Here is a 15697-nt window from a genome sequence, read left to right on the forward strand (position 1 = left end):
CAAGACAAGTGGTTAGATGGACTTAGTCTATCAGAAGACATTAAGTCCACAATTTTTTTTTATGTTGATTTAAAGTTTTATTGATTTAATACTTGTTTTAATTTATTTTGTTGTGATTTTATTTAAATTTTTTATGATCAATTACAGGTGGATTTCAAAATAGATGGGAAAAAGCTTTAAAAATTTTCTGGAGGATGGGAAAGTAAAAAAAATAGAGCATTTTGCACACCCTGCGAAAATTTCGCAGAGCTTGCGAAAATCCAAAATCTCATTTTGCAAGGGGTGTGAAAAATTCGCAACCCTACGAAAGCCAATTCGCACACCTTGTGAAAATTTCGCAGGGCATGCGAAAAGTTCACAAACCCAAAGTTACCTTGCAATAACCCATGCAAAATTAAAAAGGGTGTGCGAACCCATTTCGCAACCCAAAAAATCAATTTCACAAGCCTATGCGAATTTCAATAGTCGTGCGAAAAACCAACGGTCATCCAAAAATCTATTTAAAGCCCTCTGGACCTTGAACCCATTTGGCACGCCCCATCTGGTCCTTGCGAAAACCCTCCATCACCTTGTGACGCCCAAGCTTCCATTGGCTTTCTCTCCATTGGACGCCCTGCGGCCAACCATTCGAAGAGGCGACCTACACCTCTCGCCCCATTTCAAACATGGTGCACATTAGAGGAGGCCATACCGACCCTTCATTGTCTCGCGAGTCGAGGCCAAGAGCCTCCCCTCCGCAGGATTCTACATCTCAGGCCCCCGAGGCCCTGACTGTTCCATATTCTAAGGGTGGAGTGCCCTCTAGCCCTCCTCAGCGCAGATACGCAACACGGAGACCACCGACTTCTCCACCCCCTAAGAGCTCAACACGCCGCACTAAAGCTAAGAGGGCCAGGACTTTAGGCCTTGGAGAGTCCTCTAGACATTCACAGTCTAATCCTTGGGCCCCTATAGATTCTCAGCATCCTTCCGACATCTCACCGGAAGCCATTATCAAGAGGCCTATGGTCATTACACCACCCATTGAGGGCAATTCAGATTGTAGAGCCAGACCATTCCATTCCGAGCTATATTTTGACCTCGAGGTCATGCGATAGTAGCCGAAGATTCAGGATTCATTTGGACTACTCCGGAGGTACCATCTCGAGTGCCTTATGACTCCCGGGGAGTTCTTTTACCCTAGAGTGGCAATGGACTTCTATTAGACCATGACTACTCAGGGCGCCCGGAGTCCTACAGCCATTCACTTCAGCATTGATGGGCGGCAAGGTATCCTTGAGGCTAGACATGTGGTAGAGGCTCTACATATTCCATACGAGCCAATGGATCCAGCACATTTTCGAGAGTGGTCCCCTATATCTCAGCGGGACATGGTCCAGATCTTATCCAGGAGGACCTTTGGAGATTCAGTCCTTCTACGTAAGGAGCTTCCCCCTGGGATGCTTCTACTAGACGTGTTGCTGCGGTCCAACCTTTTTCCTCTTCAGCATCTAGTGCAGAGGCGAGAAGCCATCCTGGACACTTTATTTAGGATATCTGAGGCCTTCTATTTCGAGCCACATCACTTGATTATGGCCACTCTCCTCCACTTTAAGGAGAAGAAGGTTCACAGGAAGAAGCTACAGAGAGCCGACACTATTCCACTGTTGTTTCCGCGAATGCTCTATCACATATTGGAGCATATGGGCTACCCTATCGAGCCCCACCTTGAGCGCCCCCACCATTGTCGAGAGTGATTCATTCTCGACAAATGGACACAGTTGTTGGAATATTCGGCACCTCTAGGAGCCCCACCCAGGCCAGCACCTCCAGTGCCACCATAGGCTAAGCAGGCACAGCAGGATGAGCTTCCCACGGAGTCTGTACCACCTGCCCCTGCACCACCTATGCTTGAGGACACTTCTACTGCTCCTCCTACTACTCCAGCTATTCCACCGGTTGCACCATCTACATCTGAGGCCTCCATCACCATTTATGCCATAGAGTTTCATGCCATGGTACATTTATTCTAGACACTAACCACTACACACAATGCTTTATTTCGACAGATGGCCGACATATGTGCTCAATAGGTCCAGTATATTGCTATCCTTTGTCAAATTCAGCAGCATCTGGGACTCCTGCCACCACCTTAGCCTGACATTCCTAGACCATCAGAGCCCATAGCTCCATCTGACAAGACCACCAGAGTCGATGTCCCGCTCCAGCCCACTCAAGAGACAGCCACAGAGCCATTATCTCCACCAGAGAGCCCCGCTACTTGATCATCTCTTTATCCTATTGTATTTACTTATTATATTAGTAGACATAATTACTTGTTTTGATGTTTTATATTCTGGGATTAGATGTATTACATGATCATATCTCACATTGTACTTTCTTAGAGTAATATATAGGCATCATTTTTTTTTATACTTGGCATTTTTTCTATTTCCTTTACTCATTAATCTTTTGTTTTTTGAATCATGTGGTTTCTTCTATACGACTCCATGTCACTCAGGAAGTACCACTTCCTCTCTTTATTTGTAATCGCTCTTGACACATTGAGGACAATGTTGATCTTGGTTGGGGGGAGAGTTGAGGAAGTAAGTATTGTTAATAATGCTAAGTTATTTTGTTAATTTAGTAACTTTTTACTTAATTTTAAAATTTTTTTTTAAAAAAAAAGTTTTTACTCTACTCTCCATGGTTATTAAGGAAAAATTCTCAAAATGAAATGGGAGCAATTGAATTCTTACCTTTTTACTTAAATATTAGAGTTTGTATTATGCTTATCGAGGTTAATGAATTATTGAAACTCCTTTTGATTTCTTCCACTTTAATCATACCACACACTATGCACATTAGGTTCTGATTATAAGATGAAAAACTATCTCACCCCCTGAACTTAGGAAAATTTGGACTTCGTACCTTCGACCTCATTTTAATAGTGCTGGGACATCTTAATAAAGGCCAATGAGCCTTCAAAAAAAAAAAAAAAGAGAGAGAGAAAGAACAAAGTGTTACACTTGCCTTGAAACCCGAGCAAGGTCCGAGGGGTATATGGTGAAAACCTTTAAAACCCAATGCCCTAAGCCTTGATTGGTTGGAAGTCATCGACCTCAATGCTCGTTACAAGGGTGAATAGGTGGAGTTTAACATATTATAGGTGCTTATGTATTTAATTTCAATCTCAAAAGTCCAGTGTAAAAATCTAAAGAGTTAGTGGTTGAAAGATCTTTAAAGCTTGATGCCCTAAACCTTGATTGGTTGGGAGTCATCGATGGATCCCCGTTACATGGACACTTTAGAAAACAATACCTTAAGCATTGCACACCTACAATGAAAAAAATTATGAAATAAAAAAGGTGCATTCTTAGCATATTGGAGGTTGGTCAGTTTGATAAAGTTTGAGAAGGAACTAGGTTGGGGGGAGAGATTAGTTCAACATACTATATTCGGAAACTAAAAAGCTTAACACATAGATTTTTGTGGAAGAGTAATGATTGAGCCTATGAGAGTGGAAATCCTTTTAATACTTAAATTTGCATAATCCCTACTCTTTTAGAATTGTGATCATGCAAGATATTTGATGACTCTTGTTGAAGATTGAGTTTTGCTTCTTTAATGTTCCATGAGAGAGTATGCTCTACATCATGCCACTTGAAATTTTTTTGGAGTGATCAACATGATTTTGTAAATTATATTACTGTCTTATTTTTGTTTTTCTTTCCTTCATTGCTAAGGGACTAGCAATATGTCGGTTGGGGGGAGAGATTACCACTCAAAAAGTGCTCTTTTATAGCTTTTTATAAACTCCTTTAAACACTTTTGAGTAGTATTTATTACCTTTTAACTCAATTGGCACATTAAAGACCCTTTCAAATGTTTCTAATCAGTTTTTGGCAAGTTCTGGTGTTTTTAATAGCTTTATGATCATTAAAACGAGCCAAGAATGAGGGAGAATTTTGTAGTCCCTAGAAAAGCAAGTTGAAGCTCAAACACATGAAGAATCCAAGTTTTGGACAGCCTCATAGCCTTTTCCAAATCAATCAAGTATGCAAGAAAGAGAATTAGAGAAGAAATCTAACAACCAGCAATTTTGCATGGCTATGCGAAATTTTAGCAAAGCATGCAAAATGCCAAAAGGAGTACAAGCTGCAGGACAGAAAGCAAGTCTGTGAAAGATGAATTTCGCACCTTGTGCGAAATTTCACAAGCCTTGCGAAACCAAAGCTGAGGAAAATAAATTTCACACCCTATGCAAAATTTCGCAAGCCTTGCGAAATTCCTCTTGTGTAATTTTCAAATATTTTTGCACCGACTCCGCTAGATTTTTATCTGGAGATATTTTGTGTAATTACCTATTTTCTCCTTGTAATCAACTAGAGATATTTTTAGATATTTAGGATATCTAAAGGAGGGGTTAAAAATATCTCTCTATATAGGTCTTAAAATATCTCTTTTGAAATATCTCAGATGAAATTCTAGATCACACTTGTAAAATCATCTCGGAAGAAATTCCAGAGAACACTTGTAAATTCTTTCAGTAAGAAATACACAGAGCATTGCTCTGCCTTACCTATTCATTTTGTTTTTGTTTTCTTTCTTGCCAAACAACCTCCAATGATGTTTTCTCAAAGGATAAGTGGCTAGGTTTTTCATTTCATGGACTGAAGGAAGCTAGGTAAGGGATCCGGATACAAAAGTGGGAGTTTTCCTTATTTTAAATGAGAAGAGTTGTTACCCATTAATGGTTTTTATTTTCAGGTTTAACTTAAAATCCCTTAAAATCACATGGGCCAACACTTGGTAAGCTTTTCGGACTCCCTGAAGATCCATTAGTTATCTCTTGCGAGCCTCTGGGAGGTGGTTTAAAGGTAGGATTACCTAGAATGACCAATACTTGGTAAGCTTTTCGGACTCCCAGGAGATCCATCAGTTATCTCTTACGAGCCTTAGAAGGGTAATCCAAGGTTAGGATCACCTTGAAGGGCCAATACTTGGTAAGCTTTTCACAGTGAAAGGTGATTAGTTATCTCTTACGAGCCATTGAAAGATGAATCATAGTAAGAGGTCTTTAGTGTTTGAAATCATTAATGGGAAGCAACTGCGGTCTTTCATGGAACAATGGGATCAAAACTTGATTGCTAAATAGACACTGGTTCGGGAGATAACCATTCTTTATGTTATTATCCCCAATGCGAGGAAAAGATCCAAAATCTCCCCCTTTTGTCTAAGGAACCTGAACCTAGTGACCTAAAATTCCAAGAAATCTTTTCTTTGTAATTAATCTCAGTTACTATTTTTGGTTAATTTAAAACCAACCCTTTTTAACCAAAATTATATTTTCTTTTAAAGCTAACTCATGAAAGAAAAAGCACCATTTCATTACTTTAACTAATATCACGTGTGATATGAAAACCCATCCCTGTGGATGATCCTAGAACCACTATACTATGCTAGCTATGCTACCTTAGTGAATGGTTGATTACTACTCAAAAAGTGTTATTTTGTAGCATGTAATTAACTCTTTTAAACCCTTTTGAGTAGTAGTTATTACCTTTTAACTCAACTAGCATATTAAGTACCTTTGCAATAATTTCTAATCAAATTGTGTTAAGTTTTGGTGTTTTTTTATAGTATTTTGATCACCAAAGCAATCCAAGATTGAGGAGAGTTCTATAGAATCCATGGCAAAGCAATTGGAAGCTCATTTACATGAGGAACCCAAGCTTTGAAGCTTTATAGTCCTTTGCCATATGCAAATCATGAATGCAAGGAGGGAAAGCAAAGAGAGAAATCTAACATGAAGAATTAAAGAGGACAGCAACTGTTGAACACTTTTGGAGCACTTACTGGAGCTCAATTTATGTATGCTATATGTCGTTTCGAATCTCGAGAAGTCAGTAATCCAATGCTTCAAATGGTACATGATTCGGAGTTGAAATGAAGAAGTTAGAGCCATTGGAAGCCGATCACACCAAGTTGAAGGCCAATTTCGCAGGCTGCAAAATCAGCCTTTGGCTGCAAAATGGTGTCCTTCAGCTTGCGAAATTTTGTAGCCATCTTGCACGACTGCGAAACCCTCCTGAGTGCTTCCAGATATTTGTGACCGACATTTTTAGATCTTTTTCTTCAGATATTTGATGTCTAAATCCCCATTTTCTCCTTGTAACCCACCAATCATAGGATTCCTTAGTTATTAAGCAAGAACAAAGGGTGAATAACCTTTTATATATTGTTTTGTAATTTTCATTACACGAAGATCTCAGGAGCTTGTTCTCAAAGACAAATTTCGTATAGTTTTGAAGGAAGTAAAATACAAGGCTTTGCTCTGCCTTACCTACTCAATTTGATTGTATTGTATTTATTTTTTCTTACTAGCCAAACAAGCTCTGAGGACGTTTCCTCATAGAATGGTTGGCTAGACTTTTAGTTCCTTGGAGATAAGGAAGCTGGGTAAGGCCCCGAATGCAAGAATTGGTAGTTTTGTTGTTTCATCTGTTAATGAAGAGAAAGTGTGACCCGTTAATGATTTCAATGTTTTTAGTTAACTTAAAACGCCTTCAATTCGCCTGGGCCAACACTTGGTAAGGCAAGTGATCTCCGTCTATGGAGATGCACTAATTTATCTCTTGCAAGCCTTTGGGAGGTGACTTGAAGGTAGGATTTTCTAGAATTGCCAACACTTGGTAAGCTTTTGGACTCTAAGGAGACATCCATTAGTTATCTCTTGCTAGCTTGAGAAGGGAAGTCCAAGGTTAATGATCACCTTGAATGGCAAATGCTAGGTGAGAGGCATGAGCCATTGCAAGTTGCATCAGTGGGAGGGAATTAGTGCTGAAATCCATTAAAGGGAAGCATGTACAACTCGGTTTGATAATTAACTATATGTTAAGTCTCTAATGTGAGGAAAAGATTCAAGTGACCGGAGCTCTGTTTTTGCATGAGGAGCCTGACCCCAGTGAACCTAAAACTCCAAGGAACGCTTTTCTTCATAAGTAATTCCCATTACTTTCTTTTTAGTTAGCTTAAAACAAATCCTTTTTCAACCAAAGTTTATGTTTTCTTCTTAAGCTAACCTTGAAATGAAAAACCACCAATTCAGCTTTGAATTTGTATCAGTTGTAAGTTGAAAACCCTTCCCAGTGGACGATCCTAGAGCCACTATGCTATATTAGCTAAGGCTATCCTAGTGCATGGTGATATATGTTATAAATTTTGTTGATTACTCCTGTCTGAGGACCAAACTCAAGGTACACCAGCTAGCCACGCAATCAAATGGCGCCGTTGCTGGGGAAGGTGCCAACTTCACAGTGATATTATTTCAGAGTACTTGTGACTTTCATCACAAGTTTGGTGATTTTTCTTTCATTTTACTAACTCTTTTAATTGTTTCTTTTACTTGTTCATACTCTAACATATCTTTTAATTTAGTTTTAGTTAATTTTTATCTTTTTGTAGTCTTGTTTTCCTCTGTTTTCTTTTGTTTTTATTTTTTTTACAGTTGATACTAGTTGTGTATGCCAAATTGGATACGAGATAGTGGAGGAAGGCTTGTTAAACGTGAAACACCTCATAATAAGGAATTGGAATTGAGCTTGAATATCATGCAAGCTACACCTGAAGATCAGCATAGTCACCATGGTCATCAGGACAATCCCAATGCATTCAGATCAATGAGGGACCGCATGCATCCACCTCGTATGAGTGCACCATCATGTATAGTGCCCCCTACAGAGCAGCTAGTGATCATACCGCATATTGTACCACTTCTACCAACTTTCCATGGGATGGAAAGTGAGAATCCCTATGCACATATCAAGGAATTTGAAGATGTTTGTAATACATTCCAAGAGGGAGGAGCTTCAATCGACTTGATGAGGCTTAAGCTATTTCCTTTTACTTTAAAGGATAAGGCCAAGATTTGGCTTAATTCTTTAAGGCCAAGGAGTATCCGTACTTGGACTGATTTACAAGCTGGATTCCTCAAGAAGTTTTTTCCTACTCACAGAACAATTGACGCATTTTTCACGTGCGTCCCCACTCGATTGGCCAGACTCGCTTTTTATTTGTGAAAAAATATTTTGTTTTGGAAAAGTTGGAGCCGCCACTTATTTTATTTTTATTTTAAAGGGAAAATAAAACAAGAAAGAAAAACCCTAAAATGTGACTCCATAATTTTTGGAAAAAAAGCATGTCTTTGAAAAACCCGAGTCTAAGTCCGGGGATTAGGTTACTTATTGGGAAGGTACCTCTAGGAGATAGCACCCCTGTAAGCCCTAAAGAGGTCTTTATTGACTAAATTGGGGAAATGGGGCAATTAATTGATTAGTTGTAGATACCTAAGTAAGCTAGGTGATTTCAGAAAGTAGCATGCTAAATAAGGAGATCAATCACAATAAAGGAGAGTTAGGGTGCGTACCTGAACGGCTTCTCAAGCGCTATCATGAAACATAAAAGTTAGTATAGAGATACATCACACGACAAGTGTTTTATCCAAGCAAATCAAGCATATATCAAAACACCCAAGAATCACATCATGTATGGATATAATCGCCAATAGCATACGTGCCCATGTAATTCTTGAAAATAGGTGAGGAGGAGCATACCTGGATAGCAAGCTAAAACGCCTCTATGGGAAACAAGATTGCTTAATAATAGGTGCATAATAATCTCACGTATCTCAAAGAGAAAGCACAATTAATCAAATGTTGAACAAACACTATCGAAGAGGATATCATGAATGTCGGGCCCTCTCCAAAGCCCTAATCAATTTCGCATGAGTTGATTCTATGAATTCCATTGTTTGGAATCATGAAAGTTATTCATGCTTGTTGAAAATCGAGAAAACCATGAAAATAGTTGAAAATAAAAGAAAATAGTGAAAATGCATGTTTGAAGGAAAGTGGCAGCAAAAGATTACTGAAATCTAAATTTTATGCCTAGAAATCCCTAAGGATGGAATTCGAAGAAAAACTGAAATTGTTTTAATGAAAAAAGATTTTGAAATCCAAATTTAAAATGTATAAGATCACAAAAAAGAAGAAAAAGAAACATTGGGAATATGATGTGTGACAAGGTGGCCAAGAGGGAGTAGAGCTTGGGAATTATGGATAGAAGAAGCCAATTCACCATGAAGGTGTTCAGTTGTCTAATGCTTCAATCAAAAAGGCGACTTGATTTGTAAACTCAAATGGATTTTCCCCAACAATGGTTAGATACTGAATAGAAGGTCCAAGATTCCCAATTTTTTGCATTGACATGCTTTTTGTACTCCAAATTAAATTCTCGCTGCCAAGGTTTCATCACTTCTCTTTCTCAAGTTTCACATTTTTTCTTATCAAGACCAGCAAACTCATCATATATAATAGGTTTACTAATAGACCTTTGGTTGCAGATATCATCCAAATTGTCTTCCTTTAGTTCACTCACCTGAGGACTTCTCTGCCCATGGTTCACAAGAACTTCCACCCCCACTTACATAAACTCATATTTAATTGACATACTTAATCATCATCATGTCGATATTCTTGGCGTTGTACATTCTGTGGAACATAAGATTCAATGATTACGGGAACTAACACTGCAGGGCTCTCATTTTCAGCAAAAAGGGATTTGGAAGGTCACTCTATTCTCATGTGTTTTGATAAAGGCTGCAGGTTTTCTGAGGTTTCAACAACTGAAGGAGCCTTTTGAAGTTAATCTAGTTATCTTCACAATATCATGGGATTTGCAGGATCTATCTATAGGAGTTGGCGAGCAAGGATCAGAACCTTGGTATGCAGGTAACGAGGATGAACGTTGTGGCAGATTACATCTATCCATATGCCTCCACAACTTTTGAACAGTAGTGCAATCTTGACATTTTCCTTCCGGGTTGCACAAAGAGCATATTGCAAGAACGAAGGCTGCTTCTTTTGATTCTTAAAATGTTGTTCCTGGTTTGTGTCTGCGGATTTACGGGTGGCGTAAATTTTGAGACGTCGATGAACACTCATACTGTGTTCTAGATGATAGAGAGTGCAACTAAGCACCTCTAGGATGGTCTTCATAAGGGTTCTGCTGGGATTGATTCTGCAACTCGAAAAGTTAAAATTGGTCAGAAACTTGTGAACTCATAATTTTGTTATGGTGCTCTCTTCCAAACTCAACCCTTACTTGACTGCTTAGATCACATGTCTGTTGAACCTGACCAAAGGTGTCGTTCTTTATCAAAATCTGGTGCTGCTGACTTAGTGGCTTCTTTTCTGATCGACTGACCGGTGATGGCTTCATATGTACAGCTTGTTGTGCATTGTGCAAATTCGACTAGCTGAGTATCAAAGTGGAGTTGGCTTTGGATATCGACTGCAAGCTAACTGGATTCAAATTTCTGCGTATTCATCATTGATTCAGCTAGTGTTACAGTATTATAGGAGGTTGCATATCTTGAAGGATTAGCAGCGTTCATCCCATATCCATCACCCTGAATAAGGGGTTGCTGATGTTGATCAGACTACTAATGCAAAGGTTCGGATGAATTATCATACAACGTGCCAGTCAGTCAGCCATCAGAAGTGTTGGGTCCCTTCGCCAATTGCATATCGTTCCCAATATACCCACCATTTAAAGCTCCATCTGAAAAACCACAAGTTTTCTACTGCATATCCTGACTTAATTCCAATACCTCTTGAACTGCTAGTAGCTTCAGAGCCTTCTATTATTTCGAGAACATGAGATATTAGAAAATAAGAAACAAGCACCAAGCTTTACAAATTCAAGGACCATTCCAACGGATCTGCAGGATTTGAAGAAAATCACCAAAAGCATAAATATAATGAACAAAATTGGTCATTTCAACTCTTTAGTAGGTCAAAGCTTGTGGTTTTGATCTTCTGTTGCTCCATCCCCAATCATACCGTCTTTAGTTTCAAAATCATTCTTTAATTGCAGATTTTACTTCCTTTTCGGGCTTAGAACTCATCAGTTGTAAGTCAGCAATATGAAATTGGATTTGGGAGCAAACCGTCACACGAACCTGGTTTTCCTTCCCAAACCAATGGAGCTGCTCTTTCGACCTTTCTGTTTTTGGGATGTCATGCCTAACTGCTAGGAACAATAGTTGGAGGTTAGTAATTGACACCGAGCTTGGATCCAATTACACACTAGTCGGCAAACTGAATAGTGCGATAAGCCTTGATAGTGGTCGCAGTTGCATTCACATTCTTAGGAACAACATCACTTCAGTATATCAGGCAACAAGACATGTGCTTGCCAGTGCTTGCAAATTGTTTTGTGAAGTAGCAACTGGACTCTTAAGAAGAAAATTGCTTATGTCCAAACCATTCCCCTATTGCTTATTATGTAAAACATCATTAACCAAATTCTGACCAGCATGCCGGTTCTCTAGAAACGCAACATCGTCCCAAGGTTGTTCAAAATTCGATCTCCAGATGAGACAAGTCAGACTTCTTGTATAGACAGGGCGCGGTCAAACTGGGCTTCAAGAAGTCAACGGTTGTTGAGATTTCTTCAGGCCAATCCCTTCAACTATGATATTTTGGGATTCTAATTAGAAGCATCATAAAAACATCACCATGCATAGAATGCATTTTCATCATCTGCTGAATCTTCACTCCCACAGTTTTCAATCAATGAATCTACTAAAATAGAGCATTTGTGTAGATTGTCATCCTCATACTCCTCCCAAAGAGCCATAATGATGGATTGAACCTTATTAGTAGCATGTGCAGCGGCAAAGAAACTGGACAGAGTTATCGCCATTCAAGTTGAAGTTATCCTCCATCAAGGGTCCAGTCCGACCTTGGAAAGCTTTTCGAAATCTGGGCGAATCCATGTATGAACTGTCCAAGTATTCTCTATTCATGCGTTGTTGTACTAGATACATGACAATAATCTCAATAATCATTCCAACAACAATACATCAAATACATAAATTACCACAGGCAATGAGGATCTTCTAGAAGTGCCTAATTAAATTGATGTTATCCACCAAATGAGCAGCCTTACCAAATAAGGTGTGCACATCTGTCATTGTAGTCAGTTTTCAAAGCATTACTGCTACTTACATCATTGTTAAAGTCGTGGAATGACAGCAGATTAACAAACTCCAATGTACTCTCCTTTATCTGATCACTGAAAAGAAGAAGCCTTAAATCATCCACAAGCATCTTATACCCTCCAAGATGTGATGAAATTATGGGGTGCTGACATTCATCAATTATGACAGCTTCCCATCCCAAGCATTCTGACACTTCCAAACCCTCAACAACGACTTCAGGAGGCACCAAAAGCACTTCAAACATGATGCAACCCCCCTCATCTGCAGAACATCATGATGGTATTCAGTTTCCCATTCTTTCTCTTAGAGATTTCAAATTCCTTCGAATTATGGTATATACCTTTCAGCTGTTGCATGAACACCAATATACTGGGCAGGCTTCAAAATTGCTCTCTAGCCAACAACACTCAAAGTCATTCATATCTCGATTATCTGATTCATAGTCCTCATGAAGATAATAACAAGTGACCAAATGATGCCAGCTTGTCATTAAATTCTCATCAGCCTCATTTTCCTTTTTTAATAATCTGGTCAGACTTGGCATCATCAATCTCAACGTGTGCGCCACTAGCCTTCCTTACACTTTTAACAGAATTCTCCCCCCTGCCGATTACATGTCCAATCTTGTCAAATGGACGCAAAGCTCTTACAATTAACTTCTGATCGTGATGCTCCATAACCAGAAAGTACTGGTAGGTTGGATGAATAAACTGGCCATATATTGCCCATGTCTGAATAACCCCGAAATTCTGGTATATGTGTAGCAGCTAAGACGTGAGAAACAGATCTGGCAGACACCATAGTTTGCATTAGGATAGAATTTACCAGTAGGATATTTGGGACATCCGAAGGGATAATGATGTTAGGAGGGGCTTCTAGTACAGTAATGTTAAGAGGAATTTCTTCTTTAGGAGTGAACCTTTAGAAAGGCAACAACAATGGACCATAGTCTCTTGCTTCAGTGATCTAATTTCGCCGCAAGATTGAGATAGCATGACCATTGTGATTATAATTGGAAACACCTTGCTTTGGAGCATTTCAAGGAATAGGGACATGCTTTTGTCATCATGGTGATTCAGATTATTCCCTTTATATCTGGACACTTCCCATATACATGTGCCATTGCTGTTCCTAGAATAAATATCTTCATCCATGTCGAGGCATTTCTTTACCATGAACGTGTGGTTTGATTGGATTCTTATTATATTTGCTAAGCTTGCATAAGGAGGAACCACATTGGCGAAGGTGACTATATCAGGTTTCAAATTTGACTCTGACATCATTCTTTCATAGAGCAATGTTGCCTTCTGATCATAACCATTGAATGAGTTCCAGGAAACCAAACTCCTGTCAGATAATTCCCCTTTAAATATGGTCTGAGCACACCCAACTCTATTACACTTTGCATATATATTGACCATAGCTGTTCCAAGACGGAGGTCAGAAATTAACCTCGTGCAAATCAAGTACCCATGAATGCTTTTTTCTATATCAAGATTCCCAATTTGTCCACAAGCCAACAATAAACCTAAAAAATGTGATTCGATTTGGAAACAAATCTCCAGCACTTTTCATGGATAAGAAAAAGGTTGAATGCTTCAGCCCAATTACCATTCTGTGCATATGTTGTAATCAACAAATTCCAAGAAACTATATCTCCTTTTAGCATGTCACACAAAACGCATCTCTCAAAATCTATCTTTCCAATCTTAATATACATTGAAATCAAGGAATTCAATTAGAAACTCATGAATCAACTCTCTTTTTTCAAGTATCTCGATTCACCACAAGCCATAATTTCATGAAATGCAGAATCCAAAGAAAGTAATAAAACCACATCTAGTCTTTGCTCAAAGAGAACCAACAGTTCATCATAAAACCCAATTGATCCAAAACAGGAAACCAAGGAATTAATCAAATCTTTATCTCTGGACATTTCTTCAAACACATTGTAAGCACCTCAAATAGATTCAAATACCGTACAGGAAGAGGGATAGAGAACAAATAAAAAACAGATGTAGAACCCGGAGAAGAAGAGAGTGGAAGACTTTGGTCAATAAACATAAATAGCTCCACTTCAAATATTAAATCCGTGGGCTAAGGACAGAGAGCAAAATGCAGAATGTGATTTAAACAAAAAAGAACATGATCAAATTCAGGCATGGAGTCATGAATTTCAGACGACATCAATGACACATAAGAGAATCAGAATCCAAAACAGGGCAAACAAGTGAGTATCCAATCTCAACAAATCAATTTGTGGCCCTTTCCATCCACACCAATCAACAATATATTAAATATTCAAAAAACAAACGCACGGAGAAATCGAATATGGGTAAGAATTCCAAGAGTGACGAGAAGCATACCTGGGCAGCCTTGGTTGCAATTGCTCTCTTCTCCAATTCCTTTGTGCTTTTCCTCAAGACGATCTCCGAATCTCCTCTCTTCCAGCCCCCCCAAAAAAATTCCTTCTTTTCAACATGCTTTCACGTATATATATCAGCCCCCTCAAAGACCCAAATCTGTTCCCAAAACAAAAAGGAAAATCCCCCTTTCCTTTTTGTTCTTTTCTTCCTTTTTTAAATCTACTTTCCTTTCTTTAACACTTTAAATCTCCTTTCCATCCTCTATTCAACTGTGATTTGCTTTCCTTTCTTTAAGGATATAAATCTCCTTTCCATGTTGCATAGAATATCTCCACATGTATGCGGACGTGCACATCAAGGATCTTCTCCTATGTGTGCATTTGAATCTCATGCCAAAATAAAATAAGAATCTAAAATTAGTAAAGGTCATGAAATTGAAAATTATAACTAATTTAAAATTATGCAATTAAAAACATTATGTCTATCATAAGTACACAGAAATAATTAAGACATCAGTTTACACAATTAATCATCAATCTCTTGCAATATTCTATAAAATAAATAAATAAATAAATAAAACAAATAACTAACCCAATAATAATAAATAAATAAGTAAATAAATAAAAATAAATAGATAATTAAATAAATAAGAAATCGAGTACATGCCAGCATTAAAAGTGCAAATCATGCAAATTATGTAACTCCATGTGGGAATTACCTAAAAGGTAACATATGTGGGCTAGGATGCCTAAGTGGATATAAAGTGATCGGGATATGGTCTAAGTGACCTAAACATGCCTAATAACTATCCTAAAAAGGAATGGAAAGCTTAAGTCTAAATCAAAACTGCCAAGGGTCACGACAAAGGGGTTAGGCAATCCCTTAACCAGAGTCTCCAAGGTGGCTCAAGAAAGGTAAGTAGCGTGAGTAGATATGGGCCACCAAGGAGCTAACTGTAAAGTATCAAACAAGTATGTAATAAGATATGTGCTATGAGGACAAAATTGAGGGTCTACAGTAGCACTTGTAATCCCATGCTTTTGATATTTCATATATTGGGATTAGTAGTATTACTTGTTCTCTTTTTGTACTTTCATGAAGTAATACAAATCTATCAATTTTTTAGCACTCTTAGCATTATTTTATTTTAATTCCTCTACTCGTATCTTTTATTGTTTTTGAAACATGTGGTTTCTCCTATTCTACTCGAACTTCATATAATTCAGGAGGCACCACTTCCTCCCTGTAATTTCAAATCGCTCATGCCACATTGAGGACAATGTTC

At 38.4% G+C, this 15697-nt stretch overlaps 1 long non-coding RNA gene across 1 annotated transcript; it reads right to left on the bottom strand.

Moving 5' to 3' along the window:
- Positions 1 to 11797: 11797 nt before the first annotated feature.
- On the bottom strand, positions 11798 to 12939 carry LOC104882632 (uncharacterized). The gene is made up of 2 exons (XR_009465002.1): positions 12387 to 12939; positions 11798 to 12307 (listed from the first exon to the last, which is right to left on the bottom strand). It is a non-coding gene; the product is annotated as an uncharacterized LOC104882632 (long non-coding RNA).
- Positions 12940 to 15697: the final 2758 nt, after the last annotated feature.

Source organism: Vitis vinifera, chromosome 18 (assembly GCF_030704535.1).
Source record: "Vitis vinifera cultivar Pinot Noir 40024 chromosome 18, ASM3070453v1".
Classification (NCBI taxonomy): domain Eukaryota; kingdom Viridiplantae; phylum Streptophyta; class Magnoliopsida; order Vitales; family Vitaceae; genus Vitis; species Vitis vinifera.